At 44.9% G+C, this 21,550-nt stretch overlaps 3 non-coding genes and 22 pseudogenes across 3 annotated transcripts; all 25 read left to right on the top strand.

The window, feature by feature from the left end:
* The first annotated feature begins 5,027 nt into the window (after positions 1–5,027).
* Positions 5,028–5,146, top strand: LOC144188209 (5S ribosomal RNA; annotated as a pseudogene).
* A 56-nt stretch (positions 5,147–5,202) lies between these two features.
* On the top strand, positions 5,203–5,321 carry LOC144190681 (5S ribosomal RNA; annotated as a pseudogene).
* A 231-nt stretch (positions 5,322–5,552) lies between these two features.
* Positions 5,553–5,671, top strand: LOC144183099 (5S ribosomal RNA; annotated as a pseudogene).
* A 56-nt stretch (positions 5,672–5,727) lies between these two features.
* Positions 5,728–5,846, top strand: LOC144190536 (5S ribosomal RNA; annotated as a pseudogene).
* A 3,423-nt stretch (positions 5,847–9,269) lies between these two features.
* LOC144187824 (5S ribosomal RNA) lies at positions 9,270–9,388 on the top strand (annotated as a pseudogene).
* A 56-nt stretch (positions 9,389–9,444) lies between these two features.
* Positions 9,445–9,563, top strand: LOC144185389 (5S ribosomal RNA). Its single transcript, XR_013324797.1, has one exon. It is a non-coding gene; the product is annotated as a 5S ribosomal RNA (ribosomal RNA).
* Positions 9,564–9,619: 56 nt separating this feature from the next.
* On the top strand, positions 9,620–9,738 carry LOC144183499 (5S ribosomal RNA; annotated as a pseudogene).
* Positions 9,739–9,794: 56 nt separating this feature from the next.
* LOC144185267 (5S ribosomal RNA) lies at positions 9,795–9,913 on the top strand (annotated as a pseudogene).
* A 56-nt stretch (positions 9,914–9,969) lies between these two features.
* LOC144189306 (5S ribosomal RNA) lies at positions 9,970–10,088 on the top strand (annotated as a pseudogene).
* A 56-nt stretch (positions 10,089–10,144) lies between these two features.
* Positions 10,145–10,263, top strand: LOC144191101 (5S ribosomal RNA; annotated as a pseudogene).
* A 56-nt stretch (positions 10,264–10,319) lies between these two features.
* Positions 10,320–10,438, top strand: LOC144183925 (5S ribosomal RNA; annotated as a pseudogene).
* Positions 10,439–13,861: 3,423 nt separating this feature from the next.
* Positions 13,862–13,980, top strand: LOC144187823 (5S ribosomal RNA; annotated as a pseudogene).
* A 56-nt stretch (positions 13,981–14,036) lies between these two features.
* Positions 14,037–14,155, top strand: LOC144187490 (5S ribosomal RNA). The gene has a single exon (XR_013324867.1). It is a non-coding gene; the product is annotated as a 5S ribosomal RNA (ribosomal RNA).
* A 56-nt stretch (positions 14,156–14,211) lies between these two features.
* On the top strand, positions 14,212–14,330 carry LOC144187077 (5S ribosomal RNA; annotated as a pseudogene).
* A 56-nt stretch (positions 14,331–14,386) lies between these two features.
* Positions 14,387–14,515, top strand: LOC144184703 (5S ribosomal RNA; annotated as a pseudogene).
* A 56-nt stretch (positions 14,516–14,571) lies between these two features.
* LOC144189672 (5S ribosomal RNA) lies at positions 14,572–14,690 on the top strand (annotated as a pseudogene).
* Positions 14,691–14,746: 56 nt separating this feature from the next.
* Positions 14,747–14,875, top strand: LOC144184357 (5S ribosomal RNA; annotated as a pseudogene).
* Positions 14,876–14,931: 56 nt separating this feature from the next.
* On the top strand, positions 14,932–15,050 carry LOC144191784 (5S ribosomal RNA; annotated as a pseudogene).
* Positions 15,051–18,479: 3,429 nt separating this feature from the next.
* On the top strand, positions 18,480–18,598 carry LOC144187822 (5S ribosomal RNA; annotated as a pseudogene).
* Positions 18,599–18,654: 56 nt separating this feature from the next.
* LOC144187479 (5S ribosomal RNA) lies at positions 18,655–18,773 on the top strand. Its single transcript, XR_013324866.1, has one exon. It is a non-coding gene; the product is annotated as a 5S ribosomal RNA (ribosomal RNA).
* A 56-nt stretch (positions 18,774–18,829) lies between these two features.
* LOC144185792 (5S ribosomal RNA) lies at positions 18,830–18,948 on the top strand (annotated as a pseudogene).
* Positions 18,949–19,004: 56 nt separating this feature from the next.
* Positions 19,005–19,133, top strand: LOC144184702 (5S ribosomal RNA; annotated as a pseudogene).
* A 56-nt stretch (positions 19,134–19,189) lies between these two features.
* On the top strand, positions 19,190–19,308 carry LOC144189671 (5S ribosomal RNA; annotated as a pseudogene).
* A 56-nt stretch (positions 19,309–19,364) lies between these two features.
* LOC144184356 (5S ribosomal RNA) lies at positions 19,365–19,493 on the top strand (annotated as a pseudogene).
* A 56-nt stretch (positions 19,494–19,549) lies between these two features.
* On the top strand, positions 19,550–19,668 carry LOC144191782 (5S ribosomal RNA; annotated as a pseudogene).
* The last annotated feature ends 1,882 nt before the right edge of the window (positions 19,669–21,550 follow it).

The following is a 21,550-nucleotide window of genomic DNA, read 5'->3' as shown; positions in this document are numbered from 1 at the left end:
TTGGATTTGGGAAATAGACCAAAATAGTCATTTTTGAGCAATTGTGGATTTCAAAGGGCTCTTAGTTAAAGGAAACTAGCTTTTGGAGGATAAAATAATATTAATACTATTTCAGAATTTTTTGATTATTCAAAATACTTTAATCCAGGAGGTTGGCTGTTTAAAAGAAAAAAAGGCCAGGATGACAAAATTTACAATATTATGGTATATTGGTGACGATAAGGTTTTTAAAACATTAAAGTTTGTAATTAGGAATTGTCTAACAAAAGGTTGATTTCTCTCATTTAATTGTTGTAGATTTTTGTTTTGGTAACAGGCTATGGGAAATGACTCTTGTCTTAAGTAAACATCATATGAGGTGATTTACAAAGTATAGTAGGTATTGAATTATTTGGCTGATTAACGACATCAGATGGGAAATTTACAATGCAATAGTGGCATGATAAAATTCATGGCATTCATCCAAATAATTAGGTGAATTGTAAATAAAATAATTGGTTTAGGATGAGCATATTTTCCCTAAGAATGGAGTAACATGGAATGTTTTTCAAAGTGCACTTGAAAGAACATTGTCTGTTGTCCTGGCAGGAGGAAATATGCTTTGTCACAGGTCATATTGATGACTTTAAGGATATTACGGATTGGATAAGCATTGGTCAATTGATACAACCAAATAACGTTGCTTTTACGGCATTAAGGGCATGCAAATTGGTGAGAACTTTAGCAACGATGGGGTTAATACGCCTGAATGTTACAGTGATAACGAGTGACAATAACAAGCTTAGATAAGGGAGGGAAAGGAGAAATTCTCCAAATTCCAGAATCTGGCTTAGAAACAGGTTATGTTAGTCGTTTTGGGTTTTTGACAGGATGTGGTAGTACATTAATTCTGGGAAATTTTGGGAAATTGGGGACCCCATATCTAAAACAAGTTTGAGACAAATGTGTAAATAGGCTCTATTTGGCGCTGGATGCACGAATTCTAGTGGGGCCTTTCATGTTTTGAAACAAGTGACGCTTTAGGTAGATGGGTTGTCTATGAACAAAATGGGATGGGGGAAATTCGCTTACAAATTCGGCGTGTTATCTTGGTTCATAGAATTTGGAGTCAAGGCGACGTAATAAAGGCCATAGGCGTCATGTTGTATAAAATAGGCGTGGATGAATTTGTTTTACAAATGGGGGAGATTATTTTATCACCTGGGGGAAAAAAAAAAAAAAAGTGGAAACAAAATTGGATGGCCGCATTAAAAGGTGATTGGCATGCTATTAAAGGGAATTGGGATTTTCCAAAAACATGATAGGGGGCCATTAGGTCATGGCGGCTGTGAAAATAAAAACCTTAGATGTGAAACTATTGCCACCTCAATTCGGGGAACAAACAGCTAAATTGATAGCATTTAAAAGGATATAACTTTGTGTGAAACTTGAAGGTAATTTTTTTACAAACGGTTAAAATGCTAGAGTGGGGGTGTGTATATTAAAGGATCTACTAATGAATGCGGGGTGGATCCAGACTTTCCGGAATGTGGGGTATTCATGGCGTCCTCGAGAATTTGTGGATTTTCTCCGGGTACTCCAGTTTACTCCCACAAAATGAAATTATGGATGCTAGACTGGTTGAACACACTAAATTCTTCTTTTTATGAGTGTGAGCGTGAATGATAGTTTGTCTTTTTGTGTTTTTTGATTGGCAGACCACCGAGACATAATCTATCAATAAAAGATCAATAAAGAAAATAATTTGGGCTTGAGTCAAGGGAAGACCTATGTCTCGACAAGGGGGAGGTGGCCTTGCTACAACGGCACTACAAGGCTTAGGGTTTAAATCTATATGCATACCCACATATCCATTTCAAAAAATACATATAGATTTTATTTTATTTTTATTAGATCATATGGATATCATTCCACGATATGGAATTCCAGAAACTATTTATAGTGATAATGGCTCCCATTTTGTTAATATAATAGTTGTCTACCATCCACAATTGGCGGACCTTATATGAAGTCCTGTTTGGTAGACCTTACAAATTGTTATTATTCACTACACAATGACAATTGGATGATGAGGCGAATCTATCAGAAAAAAAAAAAAAACGCACACACCAAATTTAGACTATCAGAGGGAGATTTTGCTTGTCAACAGGAAACGGACGAAGCGACGGTGATTCTTGAAGACTGGATGCTGATAAGCAGCATAAAAGAAGAAACATCGGAGCAACGCAAAGTGGGAGGGTCCTTGTTACTGAAAGGGGACACGGATGCACCTTTCCCACAGTAAGAAGGTTGTCTAAATTGAAACGTTTCAAGAGGATAACTCCCTAAACAAAGACAAAAAGTCATGTTGAAAACAATTATTGCTTTTGGGGCAATGAGATTAATGATGATTGTGATTCTATTCCTTTCCACAGTAGGGTTGTTTTCTCCAGTTGGAGAAAAAGGCGGAGGCGTTTCAATTGAGGATACACCTTCTTACGGGAGGGTAAACCGAGAAACATACACATTTACATTTAATTAACATTACCTACTAAATCAAATTTCCAAAATGAAAATATATATTTGGACTCGGCGACGTCCCGGTTGCCATACAAAGGGGCAATCTATGGTGAGAAATATGTGTGGTACATTAACAGCAAAAAAATTGAAGATTGGGAAAAGCCTTGTTGCAGAAATTGGTCAAGATTGGAAAGCTTGGACTGACATATTAACCTGTGAAATTTATTTCTGAAACAGGGATTTCCCAAACGGGGGATAATTGGGCGCTGTTAATGGAGTGTAAAGAAGGCAAGCACTATGTGGAGCTACTTTGGTAAAAGGGTGGTCTCAATTGAAACATTGAGGGGACGGGTAAGATAAACTTTCTGACTTAATAAGATACGGGAAACACCAATATTAATTGAAAAGATTATTGCTCAGCAAGCAATACCATAAAACTATAGGGAACTCTTTTATATTGGGTTTGACGTCTCCATATGGTTTCAATTGAGACTAAACCATCTTACAAAAGATTAGGATAAACTACCAGACAAGGGAAAATACGATGGGATCTAACAACTCCCTCAATCACCATTCATTTGGGGAAAAGTGTTTTTACAAATGAAAAAACGTGTCCTACTTGGCAAGAAAAAATATTGAAGCAGTGTTTATCCTGTTACGCGGTAAATAGGAAGTCAATTTTTCCACTGTTTAATCATTTTACCTGCTTAAACCTTACAGGGCATGGTCTGAAGCTGGGGGCGATAAATGAGACGTGGTGTACCGGCGTTCTAAAACAAACTACACCCCTGATACCACGTTCTGGCCTATGGTGGCGGGGTGGTAGATAAATTATACGACTCCTGCCGAAACGCGGCAGGACTAGGTACTTTGGTCTCACTGCTCTTACCGGTGTCTGTTTTTCCATCCACAGTGGAGGAGATACAATTGGCAGCTCATAATTCGGAGGTGAAGGGTCGACCCTCCCGACATCGTCGAGAGGCATGGAGGGAAGGAGATCCAACATACATTGATGCGATTGGCATCCCCCGGGGCGTACCAGATGAGTATAAGCTGGCTAATCAGATCGCAGCAGGTTGGGAGTCTATCTTCCTTCTAATCACCCCAAACAAAAATGTGGATAGAATAAATTACTTACATTACAATGTTCAAAACTTGGAAATTATACTGAACAGGGATTTGTGGCCATGAAGGAACAACTGGCAGCTACCAGTCTGATGGCGTTCCAGAATCGCATAGCGGTGGATATGATCCTTGAAACAGGGGGCGTGTGTGCAATGTTTGGAAAACAATGTTGCACCTTCATACCGAACAACGCGTCACCCAGTGGATCTCTCACCAGGGCCATTACTGGCCTGCAAACACTGAACCGCAATATGCAAGAGCACTCTGGAGTAGATACGTCCGCATTGTCAGATTGGTGGGATAAGACCTTTGGAAAATCTAAAGATTTGGCTACATCCTTCGTGGTTACTATAGGCACAATTACCGCTATCCTAACATTGTGTGGGTGATGTAGTATCCCCTGTTTGCGCTCCTTGCTAAGCCGACTTATAACTACTGCAATTGCCCCTACAAATTCTAAAGTACATGAGTTGTATCTTATGGGACGGTTTGGGGAAAGCAGTGAGGTCCAGGAGTACGGTAAATCCGAGGACCAATTGGACGAATATAATTATGTTTTTTCTCTTTCAGACCAGCCATGGGAGTAAGGAGTAGGTGGATAAAATCGCAGTCACCGACATTTCCATTTAGTGATTACTAAGAAATGACTAATAACATACATATTATAAAAACGGGGGAATGTTGGGTTTGTTCTGTTTTACTATTATAATAGTTATATTAAATTCATTTCTTTATTAAATCATTCTCTTTCTTTTCTCTGTATTAATTCATTACTTTGTTAAATCATTCTCTTTCTGTTTTTCAAAAGTGTTGAGGTCACACCAAGTCATCTTTAACCTAGACAGCCTGTTCCAAGATGGTTATACAAACAATCCACCCAATCTGGGTCCTTGAGATTTGGTGGGCCCTTGGTGACGAGGACAGGGCTATTCGGACAATAACAAGAATATTGTTATCGTTATGTAACCGTACACTTCGGGTTTTTCTGTATGTAACGATTATATGATTATGATTATATTATATGATTCTTAGGTCAAGGAGGTTGTATAATTACTCTAATCTACATGTTGTTAGGTCTAGTCCCTGTTTTTGTTATTAGTAAAATACTTTGATTGTTATTGTAGTCCCAGATGTTGTTTTTACTCATACGTGATGGAATGATCAACAACTCTGTAACTTGTGACCATAAGAATGGGACGAAAACGTCTATTCGGGAAGACGTTCGGAAGTTGTAAGGTGACACTTGCTGTAACGCTCCCCTCCGGAGGCTTTTATCTGTTGTATCCATTTCTATTTAATTAAATGTCAATAATTGAATAAGATGTCTTCCTGCAGTTATTGAAAATTACGGACGAAGGTAATTATTAATGAACCTGACAGTGTCCATCTGCTAGTGCAGTACCGCTCACGGCCATACCACCCCGAAAAGGCCCGATCTCGTCCGATCTCGGAAGCCAAGCATGGTTCGGCCTGGTTAGTACCTGATTGGGAGACCGCTTGGGAATACCAGGTGCTGTGAGCATCATACCCCGCATCTTTTTTGACATTTCATGGGTGTCCATCTGCAAGAGCAGTACCGCTCACGGCCATACCACCCCGAAAAGGCCCGATCTCGCCCGATCTCGGAAGCCAAGCATGGTTCGGCCTGGTTAGTACCTGATTGGGAGACCGCTTGGGAATACCAGGTGCTGTGAGCATCATACCCCGCATCTTTTTTGACATTTCATGGGTGTCCATCTGCTAGTGCAGTACCGCCCACGGCCATACCACCCTGAAAAGGCCCGATCTCGTCCTGTCTCGGCAGCCAAGCATGGTTCGGCCCGTTTAGTACCTGATTGGGAGACCGCTTGGGAATACCAAGTGCTGTGAGCATCATACCCCGCATCTTTTTCGACATTTCATGGGTGTCCATCTGCAAGAGCAGTACCGCTCACGGCCATACCACCCTGAAAAGGCCCGACCTCGCCCGATTTCGGAAGCCAAGCATGGTTCGGCCTGGTTAGTACCTGATTGGGAGACCGCTTGGGAATACCAGGTGCTGTGAGCATCATACCCTGCATCTTTTTCGACATTTCATGGGTGTCCATCTGCTAGTGCAGTACCGCTCACGGCCATACCACCCTGAAAAGGCCCGATCTCGTTCGATCTCGGAAGCCAAGCATGGTGCGGCCTGGTTAATACCTGATTGGGAGACCGCTTGGGAATACCAGGTGCTGTGAGCATCATACCCCGCATCTTTTTCGACATTTCATGGGTGATCTATCTGAAATCCAGATCAAATTCTGGATTTCAGATAGATCAGTTGTCATCATGCACCTTTTACCAAGACTGGACCTATAGTAGGACTTAGATGGAGAGCTATCTTAAAAAGAACATGTCCTCATTACTTGGGGGAGAAACAAAGGATCCAAAATCACTCAGAGCTGTCAGGAGTGGTTGGATTGCCTTTCCTGGCATGACGTCACGATAACTATCAGCTGTCACTAATTACGTGATTAGATTATTTTTGGTATTTAAGCATTATGATTTTCTGTGGACGCGGTTGGATCGACTGGTTAAGTTCTGGTTTCGTTTCCTGTTAATCCTCGTAGTAATTGCTGTTTCCATTGACGCCACGCCGCATGTTCAGTTCGTTTGTAATGAGTGGTCAAGCCAAGTTGTTTAAGTTATGTTACCCCGTTTATTAAATCAACCAACAAGAGCTACAGATCTGCCTCACCTTTCCAATTACTTCGGCGACTCTGCATCTGGGTTCAACTTACCCTACGATCGCGTCGCACTACGCGGCGAAATCGTAACAGCACGATCCAACCATTATGGACCCAGCGGAGCGCCACCCACGCTCGCGCCGACGCACTCGGCGACGCAAACCATCCACCTCGAAGACACCGGACTGCTTGGAATGTATAAGAAACCCCTCAGAATCGTTTAGGAATTTTGTAATGGACACACCGTGGTGCGGGGCTCTCAGGCACATCATTTCTAGAGATGAGCCACAGCTGGTAGAAGAGTTAGAGCCGCAGCGTACTCATACGCCCCACCACTGCTATGCACGTCGCCCTGGGAAGCCTTTACCGTTTCATCATGATGCCCAGGTGCGTACAACCACCAGAGAGCGCCCAAGTTATCTTATGCCTATGCCCAGAGGAATTGATTCACCATGGAGGGAGCCTGAAGATTCTGGTGAGGAGGACACCCGTTGAGGAAGTTCCCCACGGCCAGCAGCGTGGCCAGGATCTTCTTGAAGGTCCGGTTGCCGGCCAGCTGCTCCATGCCCAACTTCAGGTCAAACAGGGGCTCGGCGATCTCCTGCTCGAGTGCCTCATAGTTGAGTTTGAAAGACCACAGCTGCAGGCGGGGGGTCAAGGCGCTGACGGAAGCCAGGCCCGAGAGGAATTCCTCGGCCGTCCCCAGGGGAACGTCGGGATTGGCCGAGCGAGCCTCGCGGATCTTCTGCTTCTCCTCCTCTGTGGGCGTCATGCTCAGGATCTTCTCCACACCCTCCTTGTTGATGGCAAAGTCGTCAAAGTTGAGGATGGCGCTCTTGATGACGTGAACGGCGGGCAGGACCGTCATCCCGATGTTGATGGCGGTGCTCCGCTTGGAGTCCAGAACCAGGATCTCGGACTTTTTGCTCTCTGGCGCTTTCTTGGCCCATGGCGTCTCTTTGGCCCTGGACTCAAAGAGGTGCTCCAGCTTCCCCATGTCCACTTGGACCTTGTCCAGTGACGCCAAAAATAATCTAATCACGTAATTAGTGACAGCTGATAGTTATCGTGACGTCATGCCAGGAAAGGCAATCCAACCTCTCCTGACAAGAGCATCAAATAAAGACAATTTGTCGGTCTTTCGGGAACAGATTTTCTTGAAAAATAACCCTTTCGCTATGATTTCTAGAATTTTACTGACATAATGCAAGTGCATTCGCAGCTAGCCCTCAGAGATAAAATGAGTTGGATTTCCATCTCCAACAATACCAGCCGATATGTTATTTGAGGTTCTTGATCTGAATGAATTAAATGACCTCCGGTATGCAGTACAACTGTAGAGCAATTACTTTAAATTATGTTCATTCTTTTGTCCCCCGCCTGGTGCCCGTAGATAGCTGGGATAGGCCTTAGCACCCCCCGTGACCCTTGTGAGGATAAGCGGTTGAGAGAATGAATGAATGAAAGAATACTAAACAATGTCTTTCACATGACGATCATTTATACTAAACAATTACTATTAGTTTAAGCATGTGAAACTATGATAAAATATGATTTGGATTTTACAGCATGTTTTCGTAACCTGTTTTATGTTTATTTATATAAACAATAGACACCTTGTAAAGCATTGCTGTTGCTTCACATGTATTTCTTAGGGGCCTAACATTCAACCACATCTAAGCAGCAGTACTTGTAGACTTGCATTCTGTGAAGCGCAAAGTGTCCTTCTGTTCTAAAGAGACAGAACAGCAAGAAAAGGACTCTGTGCAACCTTCTTTACTCTGTAACAGCGGGATGATGCTTTTTGTGTAGAAAGGATGGAGTACAAAGTGTAAGCGAATGAGTGGAAAGTACTGCAGACAATGTATGACTGTTTTTTTCTATTTTTTTTCCGTGCAGTTGAGGAGTGTAGTTTGCAAGATCCAGCATGCCAGTACTATTGCAAGCTGGGTATTTTGCTGAGCCTTCTTTAAAAATTACTTCTCTTATCATGTAAAAGTAGTGATATCTGAACAGACAGAAGAATAGTCAGTCATTTTCTTCTTAAAAAAATAAAATACTTGTGGTTGCTAGAGTTATACAGTAAAAAAGGGGTGTGTGCATGTGGTGGTGGAGCAATATAATTTTAGTTTCAGTGAAATGAAAAATCTACAATAGTGTTCCAATAAATTGGTGGTTATTGAAGTGCTATACCAATTGAATGTAATTTCTGGTAAAATTCTGTAGCTCCAGTGTTTAACCATAAATCCTATGTGATTTTTTGTTTTACAGTATAAAATGTGAAAACACTTATAAATCCCATTTAAATTCAGTGAATTCATTTAGTTGTGCTGCCACTACAACATTGCACCCAATCAGTTAGTCTTTAATTGAATCTGATTACCAGTCGATTTGAATTGAATGACTTGACCCCGCTGAGATATTTTCTCTAAAAGAATAATGGAGTTGCTTATTTGACTATTTAGTATTGTTATTTTGTTATCTTTTTGCATTTGGTGCTTTTTTTAAACATCTACTACTTTACATTATAATTGCTTGATCTGAGGTAGTTGGGTTGTAAAGGTTTAAATCATAATTCAAAGTACGGTAATACACATATATACACACACGATGCAACAGATGTGCAGTCCATTTGCAGCGTCCAGAAGTAAAACAACATGTGAAAATTGAGTGTATAGAGTGCAAAAAGTCTTACTGCAATCAAGCTGACTTTACTCCTTTGTTATTATTGCTGACTCAAAGACAAATACCAATTTGGCCTGAAATGCACAAAAGTAAAACATAGCTGTATATATTCCTGCCTTTTCCCCCCTCTTTTATAACCTGAATATTCCAACTGACTTTGAATAATGTCAAATCCCAATTGATTTGGGTAGCAGGTGTAGAAGGTCGAATTAATACTTTAGCTCATGGGTGTCCATCTGCAAGAGCAGTACCGCTCACGGCCATACCACCCTGAAAAGGCCTGATCTCGTCCGATCTCGGAAGCCAAGCATGGTTCGGCCTGGTTAGTACCTGATTGGGAGACCGCTTGGGAATACCAGGTGCTGTGAGCATCATTCCCCGCATCTTTTTCGACATTTCATGGGTGTCCATCTGCTAGTGCAGTACCGCTCACGGCCATACCACCCTGAAAAGGCCCGATCTCGTCCGATCTTGGAAGCCAAGCATGGTTGGGCCTGGTTAGTACCTGGTTGGGAGACCGCTTGGGAATACCAGGTGCTGTGAGCATCATACCCCGCATCTTTTTCGACATTTCATGGGTGTCCATCTGCAAAAGCAGTACCGCTCACGGCCATACCACCCTGAAAAGGCCCGATCTCGCCCGATCTCGGAAGCCAAGCATGGTTAGACTTGTTTAGTACCAGATTGGGAGACCGCTTGGGAATACCAGGTGCTGTGAGAACCATGCCCCGCATCTTTTTCGACATTTCATGGGTGTCCATCTGCTAGTGCAGTACCGTTCACGGCCATACCACCCTGAAAAGGCCCGATCTCGTCCGATCTCGGAAGCCAAGCATGGTTCGGCCTGGTTAGTACCTGATTGGGAGACCGCTTGGGAATACCAGGTGCTGTGAGCATCATACCCCGCATCTTTTTCGACATTTCATGGGTGTCCATCTGCAAGAGCGGTACCGCTCACGGCCATACCACCCTGAAAAGGCCCGATCTCCTCCGATCTCGGAAGCCAAGCATGGTTCGGCCTGTTTAGTACCTGATTGGGAGACCGCTTGGGAATACCAGGTGCTGTGAGCAGCATACCCCGCAACTTTTTCGACATTTCATGGGTGTCCATCTGCAAAAGCAGTACCGCTCACGGCCATACCACCCTGAAAAGGCCCGATCTCGTCCGATCTTGGAAGCCAAGCATGGTTCGGCCTGGTTAGTACCTGATTGGGAGACCGCTTGGGAATACCAGGTGCAGTGAGCATCATACCCCGCATCTTTTTCGACATTTCATGGGTGTCCATCTGCAGGAGCAGTACCGCTCACGGCCATACCACCCTGAAAAGGCCCGATCTCGTTCGATCTCGGAAGCCAAGCATGGTACGGCCTGGTTAGTACCTGATTGGGAGACCGCTTGGGAATACCAGGTGCTGTGAGCATCATACCCCGCATCTTTTTCGACATTTCATGGGTGATCTATCTGAAATCCAGATCAAATTCTGGATTTCAGATAGATCAGTTGTCATCATGCACCTTTTACCAAGACTGGACCTATAGTAGGACTTAGATGGAGAGCTATCTTAAAAAGAACATGTCCTCATTACTTGGGGGAGAAACAAAGGATCCAAAATCACTCAGAGCTGTCAGGAGTGGTTGGATTGCCTTTCCTGGCATGACGTCACGATAACTATCAGCTGTCACTAATTACGTGATTAGATTATTTTTGGTATTTAAGCATTATGATTTTCTGTGGACGCGGTTGGATCGACTGGTTAAGTTCTGGTTTCGTTTCCTGTTAATCCTCGTAGTAATTGCTGTTTCCATTGACGCCACGCCGCATGTTCAGTTCGTTTGTAATGAGTGGTCAAGCCAAGTTGTTTAAGTTATGTTACCCCGTTTATTAAATCAACCAACAAGAGCTACAGATCTGCCTCACCTTTCCAATTACTTCGGCGACTCTGCATCTGGGTTCAACTTACCCTACGATCGCGTCGCACTACGCGGCGAAATCGTAACAGCACGATCCAACCATTATGGACCCAGCGGAGCGCCACCCACGCTCGCGCCGACGCACTCGGCGACGCAAACCATCCACCTCGAAGACACCGGACTGCTTGGAATGTATAAGAAACCCCTCAGAATCGTTTAGGAATTTTGTAATGGACACACCGTGGTGCGGGGCTCTCAGGCACATCATTTCTAGAGATGAGCCACAGCTGGTAGAAGAGTTAGAGCCGCAGCGTACTCATACGCCCCACCACTGCTATGCACGTCGCCCTGGGAAGCCTTTACCGTTTCATCATGATGCCCAGGTGCGTACAACCACCAGAGAGCGCCCAAGTTATCTTATGCCTATGCCCAGAGGAATTGATTCACCATGGAGGGAGCCTGAAGATTCTGGTGAGGAGGACACCCGTTGAGGAAGTTCCCCACGGCCAGCAGCGTGGCCAGGATCTTCTTGAAGGTCCGGTTGCCGGCCAGCTGCTCCATGCCCAACTTCAGGTCAAACAGGGGCTCGGCGATCTCCTGCTCGAGTGCCTCATAGTTGAGTTTGAAAGACCACAGCTGCAGGCGGGGGGTCAAGGCGCTGACGGAAGCCAGGCCCGAGAGGAATTCCTCGGCCGTCCCCAGGGGAACGTCGGGATTGGCCGAGCGAGCCTCGCGGATCTTCTGCTTCTCCTCCTCTGTGGGCGTCATGCTCAGGATCTTCTCCACACCCTCCTTGTTGATGGCAAAGTCGTCAAAGTTGAGGATGGCGCTCTTGATGACGTGAACGGCGGGCAGGACCGTCATCCCGATGTTGATGGCGGTGCTCCGCTTGGAGTCCAGAACCAGGATCTCGGACTTTTTGCTCTCTGGCGCTTTCTTGGCCCATGGCGTCTCTTTGGCCCTGGACTCAAAGAGGTGCTCCAGCTTCCCCATGTCCACTTGGACCTTGTCCAGTGACGCCAAAAATAATCTAATCACGTAATTAGTGACAGCTGATAGTTATCGTGACGTCATGCCAGGAAAGGCAATCCAACCTCTCCTGACAAGAGCATCAAATAAAGACAATTTGTCGGTCTTTCGGGAACAGATTTTCTTGAAAAATAACCCTTTCGCTATGATTTCTAGAATTTTACTGACATAATGCAAGTGCATTCGCAGCTAGCCCTCAGAGATAAAATGAGTTGGATTTCCATCTCCAACAATACCAGCCGATATGTTATTTGAGGTTCTTGATCTGAATGAATTAAATGACCTCCGGTATGCAGTACAACTGTAGAGCAATTACTTTAAATTATGTTCATTCTTTTGTCCCCCGCCTGGTGCCCGTAGATAGCTGGGATAGGCCTTAGCACCCCCCGTGACCCTTGTGAGGATAAGCGGTTGAGAGAATGAATGAATGAAAGAATACTAAACAATGTCTTTCACATGACGATCATTTATACTAAACAATTACTATTAGTTTAAGCATGTGAAACTATGATAAAATATGATTTGGATTTTACAGCATGTTTTCGTAACCTGTTTTATGTTTATTTATATAAACAATAGACACCTTGTAAAGCATTGCTGTTGCTTCACATGTATTTCTTAGGGGCCTAACATTCAACCACATCTAAGCAGCAGTACTTGTAGACTTGCATTCTGTGAAGCGCAAAGTGTCCTTCTGTTCTAAAGAGACAGAACAGCAAGAAAAGGACTCTGTGCAACCTTCTTTACTCTGTAACAGCGGGATGATGCTTTTTGTGTAGAAAGGATGGAGTACAAAGTGTAAGCGAATGAGTGGAAAGTACTGCAGACAATGTATGACTGTTTTTTTCTATTTTTTTTCCGTGCAGTTGAGGAGTGTAGTTTGCAAGATCCAGCATGCCAGTACTATTGCAAGCTGGGTATTTTGCTGAGCCTTCTTTAAAAATTACTTCTCTTATCATGTAAAAGTAGTGATATCTGAACAGACAGAAGAATAGTCAGTCATTTTCTTCTTAAAAAAATAAAATACTTGTGGTTGCTAGAGTTATACAGTAAAAAAGGGGTGTGTGCATGTGGTGGTGGAGCAATATAATTTTAGTTTCAGTGAAATGAAAAATCTACAATAGTGTTCCAATAAATTGGTGGTTATTGAAGTGCTATACCAATTGAATGTAATTTCTGGTAAAATTCTGTAGCTCCAGTGTTTAACCATAAATCCTATGTGATTTTTTGTTTTACAGTATAAAATGTGAAAACACTTATAAATCCCATTTAAATTCAGTGAATTCATTTAGTTGTGCTGCCACTACAACATTGCACCCAATCAGTTAGTCTTTAATTGAATCTGATTACCAGTCGATTTGAATTGAATGACTTGACCCCGCTGAGATATTTTCTCTAAAAGAATAATGGAGTTGCTTATTTGACTATTTAGTATTGTTATTTTGTTATCTTTTTGCATTTGGTGCTTTTTTTAAACATCTACTACTTTACATTATAATTGCTTGATCTGAGGTAGTTGGGTTGTAAAGGTTTAAATCAAAATTCAAAGTACGGTAATACACATATATACACACACGATGCAACAGATGTGCAGTCCATTTGCAGCGTCCAGAAGTAAAACAACATGTGAAAATTGAGTGTATAGAGTGCAAAAAGTCTTACTGCAATCAAGCTGACTTTACTCCTTTGTTATTATTGCTGACTCAAAGACAAATACCAATTTGGCCTGAAATGCACAAAAGTAAAACATAGCTGTATATATTCCTGCCTTTTCCCCCCTCTTTTATAACCTGAATATTCCAACTGACTTTGAATAATGTCAAATCCCAATTGATTTGGGTAGCAGGTGTAGAAGGTCGAATTAATACTTTAGCTCATGGGTGTCCATCTGCAAGAGCAGTATCGCTCACGGCCATACCACCCTGAAAAGGCCTGATCTCGTCCGATCTCGGAAGCCAAGCATGGTTCGGCCTGGTTAGTACCTGATTGGGAGACCGCTTGGGAATACCAGGTGCTGTGAGCATCATACCCCGCATCTTTTTCGACATTTCATGGGTGTCCATCTGCAAGAGCGGTATTGCTCACGGCCATACCACCCTGAAAAGGCCCGATCTCGTCCGATCTTGGAAGCCAAGCATGGTTGGGCCTGGTTAGTACCTGATTGGGAGACCGCTTGGGAATACCAGGTGCTGTGAGCATCATACCCCGCATCTTTTTCGACATTTCATGGGTGTCCATCTGCAAAAGCAGTACCGCTCACGGCCATACCACCCTGAAAAGGCCCGATCTCGCCCGATCTCGGAAGCCAAGCATTGTTCGGCCTGTTTAGTTCCTGATTGGGAGACCGCTTGGGATTACCAGGTGCTGTGAGCATCAGACCCCGCATCTTTTTCGACATTTCATGGGTGTCCATCTGCAAGAGCAGTACCGCTCTCGGCCATACCACCCTGATAAGGCCCGATCTCGCCCGATCTCGTCCGATCTCGGCAGCCAAGCATGGTTCGGCCTGGTTAGTACCTGATTGGGAGACCGCTTGGGAATACCAGGTGCTGTGAGCATCATACCCCGCATCTTTTTCGACATTTTATGGGTGTCCATCTGCAAAAGCAGTACTGCTCACGGCCATACCACCCTGAAAAGGCCCGATCTCGTCCGATCTAGGAAGCCAAGCATGGTTTGGCCTGGTTAGTACCTGATTGGGAGACCGCTTGGGAATACCAGGTGCTGTGAGCATCATACCCCGCATCTTTTTCGACATTTCATGGGTGTCCATCTGCTAGTGCAGTACCGCTCACGGCCATACCACCCTGAAAAGGCCCGATCTCGCCCGATCTCGTCCGTTCTCGGCAGCCAAGCATGGTTCGGCCTGGTTAGTACCTGATTGGGAGACCGCTTGGGAATACCAGGTGCTGTGAGCATCTTGCCCCGCATCTTTTTCGACATTTCATGGGTGTCCATCTGCAAGAGTAGTATCGCTCACGGCCATACCACCCTGAAAAGGCCCAATCTCCTCCGATCTCGGAAGCCAAGCATGGTTCGGCCTGGTAAGTACCTGATTGGGAGACCGCTTGGGAATACCAGGTGCTGTGAGCATCATACCCCGCATCTTTTTCGACATTTCATGGGTGATCTATCTGAAATCCAGATCAAATTCTGGATTTCAGATAGATCAGTTGTCATCATGCACCTTTTACCAAGACTGGACCTATAGTAGGACTTAGATGGAGAGCTATCTTAAAAAGAACATGTCCTCATTACTTGGGGGAGAAACAAAGGATCCAAAATCACTCAGAGCTGTCAGGAGTGGTTGGATTGCCTTTCCTGGCATGACGTCACGATAACTATCAGCTGTCACTAATTACGTGATTAGATTATTTTTGGTATTTAAGCATTATGATTTTCTGTGGACGCGGTTGGATCGACTGGTTAAGTTCTGGTTTCGTTTCCTGTTAATCCTCGTAGTAATTGCTGTTTCCATTGACGCCACGCCGCATGTTCAGTTCGTTTGTAATGAGTGGTCAAGCCAAGTTGTTTAAGTTATGTTACCCCGTTTATTAAATCAACCAACAAGAGCTACAGATCTGCCTCACCTTTCCAATTACTTCGGCGACTCTGCATCTGGGTTCAACTTACCCTACGATCGCGTCGCACTACGCGGCGAAATCGTAACAGCACGATCCAACCATTATGGACCCAGCGGAGCGCCACCCACGCTCGCGCCGACGCACTCGGCGACGCAAACCATCCACCTCGAAGACACCGGACTGCTTGGAATGTATAAGAAACCCCTCAGAATCGTTTAGGAATTTTGTAATGGACACACCGTGGTGCGGGGCTCTCAGGCACATCATTTCTAGAGATGAGCCACAGCTGGTAGAAGAGTTAGAGCCGCAGCGTACTCATACGCCCCACCACTGCTATGCACGTCGCCCTGGGAAGCCTTTACCGTTTCATCATGATGCCCAGGTGCGTACAACCACCAGAGAGCGCCCAAGTTATCTTATGCCTATGCCCAGAGGAATTGATTCACCATGGAGGGAGCCTGAAGATTCTGGTGAGGAGGACACCCGTTGAGGAAGTTCCCCACGGCCAGCAGCGTGGCCAGGATCTTCTTGAAGGTCCGGTTGCCGGCCAGCTGCTCCATGCCCAACTTCAGGTCAAACAGGGGCTCGGCGATCTCCTGCTCGAGTGCCTCATAGTTGAGTTTGAAAGACCACAGCTGCAGGCGGGGGGTCAAGGCGCTGACGGAAGCCAGGCCCGAGAGGAATTCCTCGGCCGTCCCCAGGGGAACGTCGGGATTGGCCGAGCGAGCCTCGCGGATCTTCTGCTTCTCCTCCTCTGTGGGCGTCATGCTCAGGATCTTCTCCACACCCTCCTTGTTGATGGCAAAGTCGTCAAAGTTGAGGATGGCGCTCTTGATGACGTGAACGGCGGGCAGGACCGTCATCCCGATGTTGATGGCGGTGCTCCGCTTGGAGTCCAGAACCAGGATCTCGGACTTTTTGCTCTCTGGCGCTTTCTTGGCCCATGGCGTCTCTTTGGCCCTGGACTCAAAGAGGTGCTCCAGCTTCCCCATGTCCACTTGGACCTTGTCCAGTGACGCCAAAAATAATCTAATCACGTAATTAGTGACAGCTGATAGTTATCGTGACGTCATGCCAGGAAAGGCAATCCAACCTCTCCTGACAAGAGCATCAAATAAAGACAATTTGTCGGTCTTTCGGGAACAGATTTTCTTGAAAAATAACCCTTTCGCTATGATTTCTAGAATTTTACTGACATAATGCAAGTGCATTCGCAGCTAGCCCTCAGAGATAAAATGAGTTGGATTTCCATCTCCAACAATACCAGCCGATATGTTATTTGAGGTTCTTGATCTGAATGAATTAAATGACCTCCGGTATGCAGTACAACTGTAGAGCAATTACTTTAAATTATGTTCATTCTTTTGTCCCCCGCCTGGTGCCCGTAGATAGCTGGGATAGGCCTTAGCACCCCCCGTGACCCTTGTGAGGATAAGCGGTTGAGAGAATGAATGAATGAAAGAATACTAAACAATGTCTTTCACATGACGATCATTTATACTAAACAATTACTATTAGTTTAAGCATGTGAAACTATGATAAAATATGATTTGGATTTTACAGCATGTTTTCGTAACCTGTTTTATGTTTATTTATATAAACAATAGACACCTTGTAAAGCATTGCTGTTGCTTCACATGTATTTCTTAGGGGCCTAACATTCAACCACATCTAAGCAGCAGTACTTGTAGACTTGCATTCTGTGAAGCGCAAAGTGTCCTTCTGTTCTAAAGAGACAGAACAGCAAGAAAAGGACTCTGTGCAACCTTCTTTACTCTGTAACAGCGGGATGATGCTTTTTGTGTAGAAAGGATGGAGTACAAAGTGTAAGCGAATGAGTGGAAAGTACTGCAGACAATGTATGACTGTTTTTTTCTATTTTTTTTCCGTGCAGTTGAGGAGTGTAGTTTGCAAGATCCAGCATGCCAGTACTATTGAATGCTGGGTATTTTGCTGAGCCTTCTTTAAAAATTACTTCTCTTATCATGTAAAAGTAGTGATATCTGAACAGACAGAAGAATAGTCAGTCATTTTCTTCTTAAAAAAATAAAAATAAAATACTTGTGGTTGCTAGAGTTATACAGTAAAAAAGGGGTGTGTGCATGTGGTGGTGGAGCAATAATATTTTAGTTTCAGTGAAATGAAAAATCTACAATAGTGTTCCAATAAATTGGTGGTTATTGAAGTGCTATACCAATTGAATGTAATTTCTGGTAAAATTCTGTAGCTCCAGTATTTAACCATAAATCCTATGTGATTTTTTGTTTTACAGTATAAAATGTGAAAACACTTATAAATCCCATTTAAATTCAGTGAATTCATTTAGTTGTGCTGCCACTACAACATTGCACCCAATCAGTTAGTCTTTAATTGAATCTGATTACCAGTCGATTTGAATTGAATGACTTGACCCCGCTGAGATATTTTCTCTAAAAGAATAATGGAGTTGCTTATTTGACTATTTAGTATTGTTATTTTGTTATCTTTTTGCATTTGGTGCTTTTTTTAAACATCTACTACTTTACATTATAATTGCTTGATCTGAGGTAGTTGGGTTGTAAAGGTTTAAATCAAAATTCAAAGTACGGTAATACACATATATACACACACGATGCAACAGATGTGCAGTCCATTTGCAGCGTCCAGAAGTAAAACAACATGTGAAAATTGAGTGTATAGAGTGCAAAAAGTCTTACTGCAATCAAGCTGACTTTACTCCTTTGTTATTATTGCTGACTCAAAGACAAATACCAATTTGGCCTGAAATGCACAAAAGTAAAACATAGCTGTATATATTCCTGCCTTTTCCCCCCTCTTTTATAACCTGAATATTCCAACTGACTTTGAATAATGTCAAATCCCAATTGATTTGGGTAGCAGGTGTAGAAGGTCGAATTAATACTTTAGCTCATGGGTGTCCATCTGCAAGAGCAGTATCGCTCACGGCCATACCACCCTGAAAAGGCCTGATCTCGTCCGATCTCGGAAGCCAAGCATGGTTCGGCCTGGTTAGTACCTGATTGGGAGACCGCTTGGGAATACCAGGTGCTGTGAGCATCATACCCCGCATCTTTTTCGACATTTCATGGGTGTCCATCTGCAAGAGCGGTATTGCTCACGGCCATACCACCCTGAAAAGGCCCGATCTCGTCCGATCTTGGAAGCCAAGCATGGTTGGGCCTGGTTAGTACCTGATTGGGAGACCGCTTGGGAATACCAGGTGCTGTGAGCATCATACCCCGCATCTTTTTCGACATTTCATGGGTGTCCATCTGCAAAAGCAGTACCGCTCACGGCCATACCACCCTGAAAAGGCCCGATCTCGCCCGATCTCGGAAGCCAAGCATTGTTCGGCCTGTTTAGTACCTGATTGGGAGACCGCTTGGGATTACCAGGTGCTGTGAGCATCAGACCCCGCATCTTTTTCGACATTTCATGGGTGTCCATCTGCAAGAGCAGTACCGCTCTCGGCCATACCACCCTGATAAGGCCCGATCTCGCCCGATCTCGTCCGATCTCGGCAGCCAAGCATGGTTCGGCCTGGTTAGTACCTGATTGGGAGACCGCTTGGGAATACCAGGTGCTGTGAGCATCATACCCCGCATCTTTTTCGACATTTCATGGGTGTCCATCTGCAAAAGCAGTACTGCTCACGGCCATACCACCCTGAAAAGGCCCGATCTCGTCCGATCTAGGAAGCCAAGCATGGTTTGGCCTGGTTAGTACCTGATTGGGAGACCGCTTGGGAATACCAGGTGCTGTGAGCATCATACCCCGCATCTTTTTCGACATTTCATGGGTGTCCATCTGCTAGTGCAGTACCGCTCACGGCCATACCACCCTGAAAAGGCCCGATCTCGCCCGATCTCGTCCGTTCTCGGCAGCCAAGCATGGTTCGGCCTGGTTAGTACCTGATTGGGAGACCGCTTGGGAATACCAGGTGCTGTGAGCATCTTGCCCCGCATCTTTTTCGACATTTCATGGGTGTCCATCTGCAAGAGTAGTATCGCTCACGGCCATACCACCCTGAAAAGGCCCAATCTCCTCCGATCTCGGAAGCCAAGCATGGTTCGGCCTGGTAAGTACCTGATTGGGAGACCGCTTGGGAATACCAGGTGCTGTGAGCATCATACCCCGCATCTTTTTCGACATTTCATGGGTGATCTATCTGAAATCCAGATCAAATTCTGGATTTCAGATAGATCAGTTGTCATCATGCACCTTTTACCAAGACTGGACCTATAGTAGGACTTAGATGGAGAGCTATCTTAAAAAGAACATGTCCTCATTACTTGGGGGAGAAACAAAGGATCCAAAATCACTCAGAGCTGTCAGGAGTGGTTGGATTGCCTTTCCTGGCATGACGTCACGATAACTATCAGCTGTCACTAATTACGTGATTAGATTATTTTTGGTATTTAAGCATTATGATTTTCTGTGGACGCGGTTGGATCGACTGGTTAAGTTCTGGTTTCGTTTCCTGTTAATCCTCGTAGTAATTGCTGTTTCCATTGACGCCACGCCGCATGTTCAGTTCGTTTGTAATGAGTGGTCAAGCCAAGTTGTTTAAGTTATGTTACCCCGTTTATTAAATCAACCAACAAGAGCTACAGATCTGCCTCACCTTTCCAATTACTTCGGCGACTCTGCATCTGGGTTCAACTTACCCTACGATCGCGTCGCACTACGCGGCGAAATCGTAACAGCACGATCCAACCATTATGGACCCAGCGGAGCGCCACCCACGCTCGCGCCGACGCACTCGGCGACGCAAACCATCCACCTCGAAGACACCGGACTGCTTGGAATGTATAAGAAACCCCTCAGAATCGTTTAGGAATTTTGTAATGGACACACCGTGGTGCGGGGCTCTCAGGCACATCATTTCTAGAGATGAGCCACAGCTGGTAGAAGAGTTAGAGCCGCAGCGTACTCATACGCCCCACCACTGCTATGCACGTCGCCCTGGGAAGCCTTTACCGTTTCATCATGATGCCCAGGTGCGTACAACCACCAGAGAGCGCCCAAGTTATCTTATGCCTATGCCCAGAGGAATTGATTCACCATGGAGGGAGCCTGAAGATTCTGGTGAGGAGGACACCCGTTGAGGAAGTTCCCCACGGCCAGCAGCGTGGCCAGGATCTTCTTGAAGGTCCGGTTGCCGGCCAGCTGCTCCATGCCCAACTTCAGGTCAAACAGGGGCTCGGCGATCTCCTGCTCGAGTGCCTCATAGTTGAGTTTGAAAGACCACAGCTGCAGGCGGGGGGTCAAGGCGCTGACGGAAGCCAGGCCCGAGAGGAATTCCTCGGCCGTCCCCAGGGGAACGTCGGGATTGGCCGAGCGAGCCTCGCGGATCTTCTGCTTCTCCTCCTCTGTGGGCGTCATGCTCAGGATCTTCTCCACACCCTCCTTGTTGATGGCAAAGTCGTCAAAGTTGAGGATGGCGCTCTTGATGACGTGAACGGCGGGCAGGACCGTCATCCCGATGTTGATGGCGGTGCTCCGCTTGGAGTCCAGAACCAGGATCTCGGACTTTTTGCTCTCTGGCGCTTTCTTGGCCCATGGCGTCTCTTTGGCCCTGGACTCAAAGAGGTGCTCCAGCTTCCCCATGTCCACTTGGACCTTGTCCAGTGACGCCAAAAATAATCTAATCACGTAATTAGTGACAGCTGATAGTTATCGTGACGTCATGCCAGGAAAGGCAATCCAACCTCTCCTGACAAGAGCATCAAATAAAGACAATTTGTCGGTCTTTCGGGAACAGATTTTCTTGAAAAATAACCCTTTCGCTATGATTTCTAGAATTTTACTGACATAATGCAAGTGCATTCGCAGCTAGCCCTCAGAGATAAAATGAGTTGGATTTCCATCTCCAACAATACCAGCCGATATGTTATTTGAGGTTCTTGATCTGAATGAATTAAATGACCTCCGGTATGCAGTACAACTGTAGAGCAATTACTTTAAATTATGTTCATTCTTTTGTCCCCCGCCTGGTGCCCGTAGATA

This window comes from Stigmatopora nigra, unplaced genomic scaffold (assembly GCF_051989575.1).
Source record: "Stigmatopora nigra isolate UIUO_SnigA unplaced genomic scaffold, RoL_Snig_1.1 HiC_scaffold_24, whole genome shotgun sequence".
NCBI lineage: Eukaryota > Metazoa > Chordata > Actinopteri > Syngnathiformes > Syngnathidae > Stigmatopora > Stigmatopora nigra.
This window is presented reverse-complemented; position numbering and strand designations above follow the sequence as displayed.